The sequence below is a fragment of the Mus musculus genome, chromosome 15 (assembly GCF_000001635.26).
Source record: "Mus musculus strain C57BL/6J chromosome 15, GRCm38.p6 C57BL/6J".
Classification (NCBI taxonomy): domain Eukaryota; kingdom Metazoa; phylum Chordata; class Mammalia; order Rodentia; family Muridae; genus Mus; species Mus musculus.
In genome coordinates, this window is record NC_000081.6 from 61,351,438 (window position 1) to 61,360,394 (window position 8,957).

General features: G+C 41.3%; 1 non-coding gene across 1 annotated transcript; it reads right to left on the minus strand.

Annotated features, from left to right (window-relative positions):
• Positions 1 to 6,433: 6,433 nt before the first annotated feature.
• Gm24696 lies at positions 6,434 to 6,567 on the minus strand. Its single transcript, XR_003951675.1, has one exon. It is a non-coding gene; the product is annotated as a small nucleolar RNA SNORA42/SNORA80 family (small nucleolar RNA).
• Positions 6,568 to 8,957: the final 2,390 nt, after the last annotated feature.

Consider the following 8,957-nt stretch of genomic DNA (forward strand, 5'->3'; position numbering starts at 1 on the left):
TCAGGTCCTCCCCCATCCACCCAGGAAATATACCAGTTCTGGACTTCTCATTTTTATTTTAGACTTAAGCGACAAATAAATTGTCAGATTGTACCTCATCACCATGCTCTTCCATCTTCTTAAAAATATAAATTGCTTGAGGGGGTAATGTTATAATTTTAGAACAGAAAATACATGCCAGATGTCTCTTATATGAAGCTGTCCCACCTAAAAATATATGCCCTAGTCACTAGGATGTGTTCTAAATATTACTGCCAAGCCATAGGAATGATAGGTCTGAGCCCTCACTTATACTTAACTCCTGGTGTGTCGCTTTGTCTTGGTGTCTTGTACGCCTATCTCATTGATGTAAAGGAACTACCAATTAGATAACACTCCATTATTAGAGAACAAGGCGCAAGTCAGAGGAAGCAGGGTCTGCCTTCTTGCCCAGAAACAATATGAAGTCTGTCTGCTGAGGGTTGCTGGGCCTCCCTCATGTTTTGCTTTTGACGTTGGCCAGCTCACCCTATAAAGATGTCTAAGGCTGCTGTGTTCAGTCTGCTTATTTAGATGATATTGTCCAGGGTAGGGAAAGGAAAATTGAGCTGGACCCTGGAAATGACTACAAGAGAAATAGAAGTGAAAAAAAAAAAAAAGTAAAATAGAGAAAACAGGAAACAGGCTAGCACCAAGAGCCAGAGTGCTCAAAGGCAGGAAGCAGATTTCTGAGTGCTCCAGAGTCCCCTGTGCTGTGCAGCTGGGGTGCTGGGATTGAGGCAGAACTACCACCAATCCCCTCCTCCTGAGATCAGGGTTTGTGTAAACTGGACACATCTCCTCTTTTGAGAGGAGTAAATGATCTTTACTCCTGTTCCTCTGCGTGACTGGCCTCTCCACAAGCTTACAATCTCAATCTCAATGTCCTCTCTTATTCTTCAATTGAGCAAGCTAGAGGGGCATGTGCGCAAACTCCCATCAGGCCCTGTTTGCATTCTTACCATTGATCTTATTTGTCATTGTGATAATTTTATTTATCACTATTACCGTTATTGTACTTATATCTCCTCCCTTAACACCACAGTCTGTGGGGACCATGAAAGTAGAATTCACTGCCTTTGTCACTGCAGAGTTTATACACACAAGTCCTATGACAGATGCCCAATAGCTATTTATTAACCCTGTCAATAATTGAAACAGTGAAAACTGCCTGATACAATATATATCTGGAAAAGAAAAGCATACAAAAAAAAAACTTTTTCCTTGAATATTCATCCACTTAGAATGGGGATTTTGAAAAAACAATCAAATGTGAACTTAGTGTAATGGCAACTAATAAATGCTAGATAAGGTGTGGGGATGTCATAAATGTTATGCCTATTACAATGGGTCATTGGAAACGTTTTTAGTATCACAATTTTAATATCAGGAGATTAGAATTTTATAACTATTACAGACAATACTCTTAACACATCCACGAAATGGGGGCATTCCATATGATAAATTAAGGGAACTGTTGCAATTCCTGTACAGGCTGACCCAGGATGTCTTTCTATTCTTGTCTAAATATAAAATTAACAGAGTTATCCTTATGGAATAACATTTCTTCTCATTTCTCAGTGAGGATAAGGGTTGTTTGCAAGTATCACAGAAAAGGAAGTCATGCCTGAGCCAAGAGGAAATTTGGGGAGGAAATGTGATTGGGACATTATTATGAAGGGTGAGAGGGAGGAGGAAAGAGACAGAAGAGGAAAAATTAGAAATTGGAAATGAAGTCACTTCAGTCTCTTGCTTTCCAGAGGAAGCAGGCTCTGACAGGATTCTGTGCACTGATGAATGATATGTGAACAGGGGCCCCCAGCAAGGTGGGGCACGTGGGGCTCAGGTCTGGGACCCTCTGCTTCTAACTCCTCATCTGAAAAATAAGAGCAGAATCAAACTTGCTTTTAAATGGCAATTGGTAGAAGAAATGATGTACAGATACTCTCTCTAGTCTGCCTCCTGAGAGTAGCAATCACAGGAGGAATTAGGAAATGATTCCACTTACATACAGAAACTAAGAAGAACACATTATGAATTTGAACAATAGGTTTGGCATTAGAAATCCCCTAATCTCTCTTGATACCATCCCCTGAAACTATGACGTGTGTGTGTGTGTGTGTGTGTGTGTGTGTGTGTGTGTGTGTGTGTGAATGATTCCAGTTCTTAAGTTCAGTAACCCCACTGTTGAATACAGTTAACTTTCTCCTGGGTAGTTGTAGACTTTGGAAATAAATGGGAGCTCTGGAGATGTTTCTGAAAGAAGGAGGCTAGGAGAGACAAGGTCATTGACTTCAAATATTTCATAAACTGTTGAGAAAATGAAGGATCGGTTTTATGTAACATAAAGATACAAACTCTGCCTTAGTGGGCAGGACATAGGTACATGGATTTGCATCTTCAAAGGATGATGGGTCTTCCAACACATCAATCCAGTGATTGATTAATGAAAATTCTTGCCAGGTAGCAAGCTTTCCATGAATGAAGATATAAAGCAGAAAAAGTGGGTATGTCTGGAATCTTAGATTACCAACAGCATGTCTCTGAAGCAAGCTAGGAAAACTTTTCCCTGTTATGTTTTTGTTATTGTTATCCCTTCAGCATTTTGAACCAATATTTGAGAACAGAAATCTCTTCATGTTACTGGGTTAGCATGTAGTCACTGATACTCAAGTAGGTTGTGTGATGTTTAAGTCAGGTTGAGCATGAAAATCTCCTGACTGCTGCTTCTTATGTCATCTCTAAGCAGAGCAGAGGCAGGGTCAGAGAGAAGGGCTACTGTTTAAATCTAGACCTTATATCACCACAGCTTGTCAGTCATTCTGTCCTCTGTGTCATTCCTCCAGCACTCTAAGTTTGCTCCAGCAACAGGGCCTTTGCTTGAACTCCTACAAAAAGAGATGAGGAGGCAAAAAATGTACAACAAAAAGAGAGACAGACAGACAGAGAATATTTAGCTTTATCGAAGTAAAAATTCTTGAAATTAATAACAATATAGATGAACCAGAATGACTCAGATTGTGCAGGTACCAAATACTACCTAATTTTGGATGTGGAATCAAAGCAAATTCAGTATAGAAAAGTAGAGACTACAGTGGTGGTCACCAAAGGATTGGCAGTTGGAAGTGCAAGGAGAAAGGAGAAATGGCAATTAAAGGGAGCTGCGTTCTGTTTAGACTAGAAAAATTATCTTTTACGATTTAATTGGTAGCATGTAACCACAGTCAATAATCATACGGATTACAAAAGTACTAAAGGAGTTTATTTGAAATATTCTCACTATCAAATGCAATAATAAGTGGTGGGTATGATAATTGGATTTTATACAATTGTGGTTCAGTATACACATATCTAAATAACATGATCTATTAAGTATATACAATTATGATTTGTCATCTGTAAATAAAAATTTAAAAATACAACAAAATGGCAAGCAAACCATCTGCCCTAGTGTCACCCAGCTTTTTGGTTTCTCTGGACCACAGTAGTTGAAGAAGAATTGTTTCAGACTACTCGCTGGTGTGGCCTTTGAGATTACATGTGAGAATCACGTAAAACCTAGTGGTGCATTGTTTCCACCATTGTGCAGGCCTGTGAACAGACAAAACACTATGAATCTAGCATGAGGGCTTAGAGGACCAGCTGATATTTCCCTAGAGGAAGAGGACCAGTGGAGAGGCCTCAGGTTGAAGCCACAATTTTTGTGGGGTCTAAAGAAACACTTGAAATGAAGGTCTTCTATGCACCCAGCCACTGTGAAGAATCCACTGAGAGATACCAGCATGATGGAGCATATCCTGAATTACTAAGCACCGCAACTAGAAGTTACACCTTATCCTATCCAGCTGTGAGGAAAGCCCACCTTCCATGCAGATGTTAGGACAGCCACCCAGATGGAGGAATGGCAGCCAACAAGTCCCCTAACCATGGGGTTTTTTGTGGGCACAGGCATGCATTTTGACCATGCAATTACTTGGTAAAAGAACAAACTGAATAAGGGCAGCAGATTTCCTGCCCTGGGTGACATCATCCAGAGCCACATGCTTGCAACACTTATTCAAGAGAGACCAGTTATACTTGGTGAAGACAGTACAGGAAAGTGAAATGACCCAAGGGTGTAGTACAGCCAGCTGTTTCCACTTTGGAAAATAAAAATAACAGAATGTAAAGTGATACAAAGTTCAAGGTTTTAAAGCCATGTCTAAATACCTCATGCCATGAGTAGGCTCTAGTGTAGGTCTTTGTGGTGGAAAGAATGTTCTTGGAGACTTGTCAGCATTACTTATATAGGGCAAACACTAGTTATAGATATTGTGATGTGGTAAGAAGTGAACCAGACTTGGAAAATTGAAGATCTGGGTTGGAGTACCAGGTCTGCCCTTCCCTGCTTGTTTGAACTTGTACCATTCACTCAAGCACCCTGAATATAATGGAAAGTGACAAAACAGGGTGCATACCGCATACTTCCAGATACAGGAAGCTGCTAATATAAGAGACCAATCTTGGTAACAAGTAAAGTAACAATCTGACCTGAGCATTAGCACAGTGAAATATGACGGTGCCATCTATCCCTGAGCAGAAAGAGCAATGTTAAAAGGAACATGGTAGATCATGAAAATTTACAAAGATAGAAACCAAGTGGTCTGGTGTGTTTTAATATAAATGAGAAGACAGTGATTGGAGCTTGAGCTAAACAATTTATGGGAGGTAGAAAATCAAGATGGCCACTAAGGAAGAAGGCAGAAGGGACTTGGGCATGAAGAAAAGGGAAGATGGTAGAAAGGGAACACTTGTTCCTTCTGCTTCTCTGTTCTCTCAGATTGGCTTCTTCCACCATGTTTACTGAGTCTGGCCATATTAGACTTGGGACTAAGTCTGCAGCCAGCCTCGGAGGAGAACATTATACGTAAAGGAAGATATACACGAAACTGTGATAATGTACAGGACGAGTCTTGATAAATGCCTGTGATATAACAGTCACCGGATGGAGGGAGCAGGTGAGCCGAGCTAGTTTCTAGGAACAGGTGTGTAAGCTTGAGTAGAGTTCAGGAGAGGCCGTCTACAGAAGTGAAGAAATGCATTTCACAAAGAGGAAAGTGAGGAGCCCAAGAAAAGTTCTGAGTATTTGGAGAGAAGCTGGTAGCCATGCACCAGCAGGAGTACACATGAGAGAACACCGTTAGAGTTGGAGAAGCCCTAGTGAGCACAAGGCATTTGCTATCTATTCAAAGCATGCTATTCCAGAACCTCCCCTCATTCAAAATTCAAAATCACCCTTTACACTCGGTAACCCTGGCTCTCTCTCTTGTCTCTAATTAGTTCTTCATCCTTAAATATGGGGTTGTAATGGCTGCCTTAAGTGTTTCACAAGCAAGGGACATAAGATCCTATAAGAGCCATTATGCTGAGAGTTTCACCGACAAATTTACTTCCATAGGAGCTGTTGCATGAATCTGTCTAATGGAATGAATGATCAACCCTCGGTAAACAGATTATGAAAACCTTAACAGCATTGTAGCAATGTGGTTGCTAATAAAACACATTTGACTGCTTCCACCATTTGGCACCAATCGACCCAACACTGTCAACATCACAATATGAGATTTGTTCCCAATTATTTCATGGCAACAACTGTAATACAATGTGGTATTAATCATATTTATTCTAAGTATCAATTTGAGAAAGTTCTGACGTGCCAGAAGATGAATCGGCTTATTATGAATAGGAATTCTACTCAGTGCATGCCAACGGCTGCTGTATAATAAATAACCTCAGTACATGTTTTTTATAAAAAGTAACACACATGAAATAGCACTGAAACAAAAACAAAGCATCCAGGCCCTTCCAATGCTATTTGTACTCCTGGATACAGCACCAACAGGGTACCTTGTGTGTTTAGGGCTTCATCAGACTAACAAGCAGCTGGACCAAGCCCTAGCTTCTGAGAAAAGAGAGCAAGGACAGCTTTGTGGCTGAACCCTGAAAAGAAGCAGACCCTGGAGGCACAGAATACTTTCTGAAACTGCAATATCCTCCAAACTGCAACTGCAGCACTGCCCTGGCATGCTCTGCTGATGCACCAATGACAGTCGTCTCTCTCGGGGAAATGATTGCCCTGGATATAGTGCAAGTCCCATTCTTCCACTTCATTTGGGTGTCTATTCAAGAGTATCGATGTCAGAAAGTTCTTTCTGATGACCATAATAAACAGGCCCTACTTCTAAGCCCTATATTTTATCACTTTTTTTGTATATGGATGTATTATATATGTGCTTGTATTTATGATATACAAATGTGTGTGTGTGTGTGTGTGTGTGTGTGTGTGTGTGTGTGTGTGAGTGTTAATGGCATAGCACAACCTTGGGCCCTTGGGCATTGTTCTTAATGTTCCTTATACCTAACTTTTTTTCTTTTTAACTTTGTGGCCCACTTCACTGTCAGCAGCCTACAGACACAGGCCAGGCAATGGTTTGGGGCCATGGATTGCTCTAGCATGGGACACTATGAGAGGCCCAGGGGAACGGGCCTGTCATAAATCCAAACCCATGCACCTGAGTATTTTAAAACAAGTTACAAGTTTTAGGTTTGGATTGGCCTGAAACTTGTCTATCAGGCTATGCTATGGGCCTGTAAGCTCTAGGGCCTCACTTTTCTCCACCACTACACACACACACACACACACACACACACACACACACACTTTTTTATTGTTGTTGTTTTGTTTTTTGTTTTTTGAGACAGGGTTTCTCTGTATAGCCTTGAATGTCCTGGAACTCACTTTGTAGACCAGGCTGGCCTTGAACTCAGAAATCCGCCTGCCTCTGCCTCCCAAGTGCTGGGATTAAAGGCGTATGCCACCACACCCAGCCACAAACACACTTTTTTTTATATATAGTGGTTCTGGGATTGAACTTAAGTCCTCATGTTTGTACAAGTGCTTTAGCACCTTAGCCAGCTCCCCAGCCATATGCTAATACCTTTGAAACTAGAGTGTGCTTCCCTTTGCTGTGCTATGCTTCAAAATGGGGGGGGGGGGCATTCATTTGCTCACAGTGCTTCACATCCACGGCTTGCACACAGTAATGAGGATCAGTAAAGGGGGAAAAAGAGTAGCAAATGTATGAATAAATAAATCAGTGATCAATGCACTTAATTCTTATTCATTCTATATGATATTTCAACAATTCCTCTACTTTACAATAACTTTAGTCTTCTGTTTGTTCTTGATATTCCCACAAATATGTCCCAATTTTTCTGCTTCACACTCAGAAGTCTTCAACACCTTCCAAAGCTGTGGCTGCTCTTTTGCAGCGTCTTCAATCAATCCCATCATTGTCACCAACATGACTGTAAGGGAATAAAAACCTATTGTGTTTTTCTTGTCATATCATGTCTCTGGCTGACATTAGGGTTTTTCTGTTGCTGAGGTGGAAGCCTGGTATGCCAAGGTGTTATACACAGCCTCACATGGTCTGCTCCCTGCCTGTTTCACAGATTCATTGCCTGAATTCACCCTTCATGGTCCTGTTGATGCTCAGTTCCCTGAGCCGTTCATTTGTGTGTGCATGCCTGCCTTGTCTACTGCCACTGAGAGATTTGTAACAATAGCATCAAGTCATCACTTTCTCCTTCCACTAATACCAGATAAATTCTTCCTCTGTTCATCTCTCTGTTTCCTTCATCGTCACTCTTGGTCCTTAGATGCCTCAAACTCAATTTTCTTATGTGAATGGAAGAAAAAGAGAAAGAGAAGAAGTATGGAGTTCACTGGAGGCTGCTACTGCATTCAGGCTTGTGTAGAATTTACTCTAGAAGGATAGAATGAATTAAATCAGGTAACTAATGAAGCGATGTATTTGTACCAGGACCCAGTGAGACAAATTAGAACAATAATAAAGCTAAGTGTTGAGATTTCAAAGAGCAATCAAAACACACCTGTAATTCCAGATTATCGTGTATAGAGAGATGATTTCACTCTCTCTCTATCGCTCTCTCTCCCTACCCCCCTCTCCTTCTTCCCCGCTTGCCCTTCCCCCTCTCTTGCATGGATGGCTCTTAGGCAATTTACCCAATGGTTACTGAAGATCTGCTGAGTAGAAGCAGCAGCATTGGAATGTATTTGAAATATGAGACAGTAGGTGGAGGACAGAAATCATATTCTTGAAAGCAGGATTTCTCAGAGCATGAAGCTACGCACATAGGAGAGTTATAACAATTCTCCTGCTAAGTTTTAAGATTTAAATCAAGTTCTACTTCTTCATGGAAGGTTCGGTCTCTCTGTCAGGGTCCCTATCTTTGATAGCTACTGTATTTTATTAAAGTGTGTATCCCAATCTGTGACATTCCTTTGTTCAGAGAGCAGGAGTTTCTACCTCTCTCATCCTCTAGTCAGAGTAACAACAAGCCATTGACCTGTGTTAAATATGCCAAAGTTTGGAAAGATTTGATCAGCAAGGAGGGAGGGGGTAGCAGGCTCATCAATTTACATGAAACTTTTAGGTTTTGAACCCACTGATAAATAAGTTGAAAGATTCGACTGCTGTGGTATAAATAGATGTGTCCCTCTTAGGTTGTATTATTTTCCCAATCCACAAATAGAAAGGATTCACCCAGCTCAAAAATATGAATCCAGAATTCCTCCTGTCAAAAGGAACTGCAGGGACAAAGAGTGGAGCAGAGACTGAAGGAAAGGCCATCCATAGACTGCCCAACCTGGGGATCCATCCCATTTGCAGACACCAAACCCAAACACTATTGCTGATGCCAAGAAGCACGTGTTGACAGGAGCCTGCTATAGCTGACCCTGAGAGGCTCTGCCAGAGCCTGCCCAATAGGGATGAAGACGCTTGTAACCAATCAAGTGTGGGGATCCCAAGGAATATGCTAGAGCAAGGACTGAAGGAGCTGAAGGGGTTTGCAACCCCATAGGATGAACAACA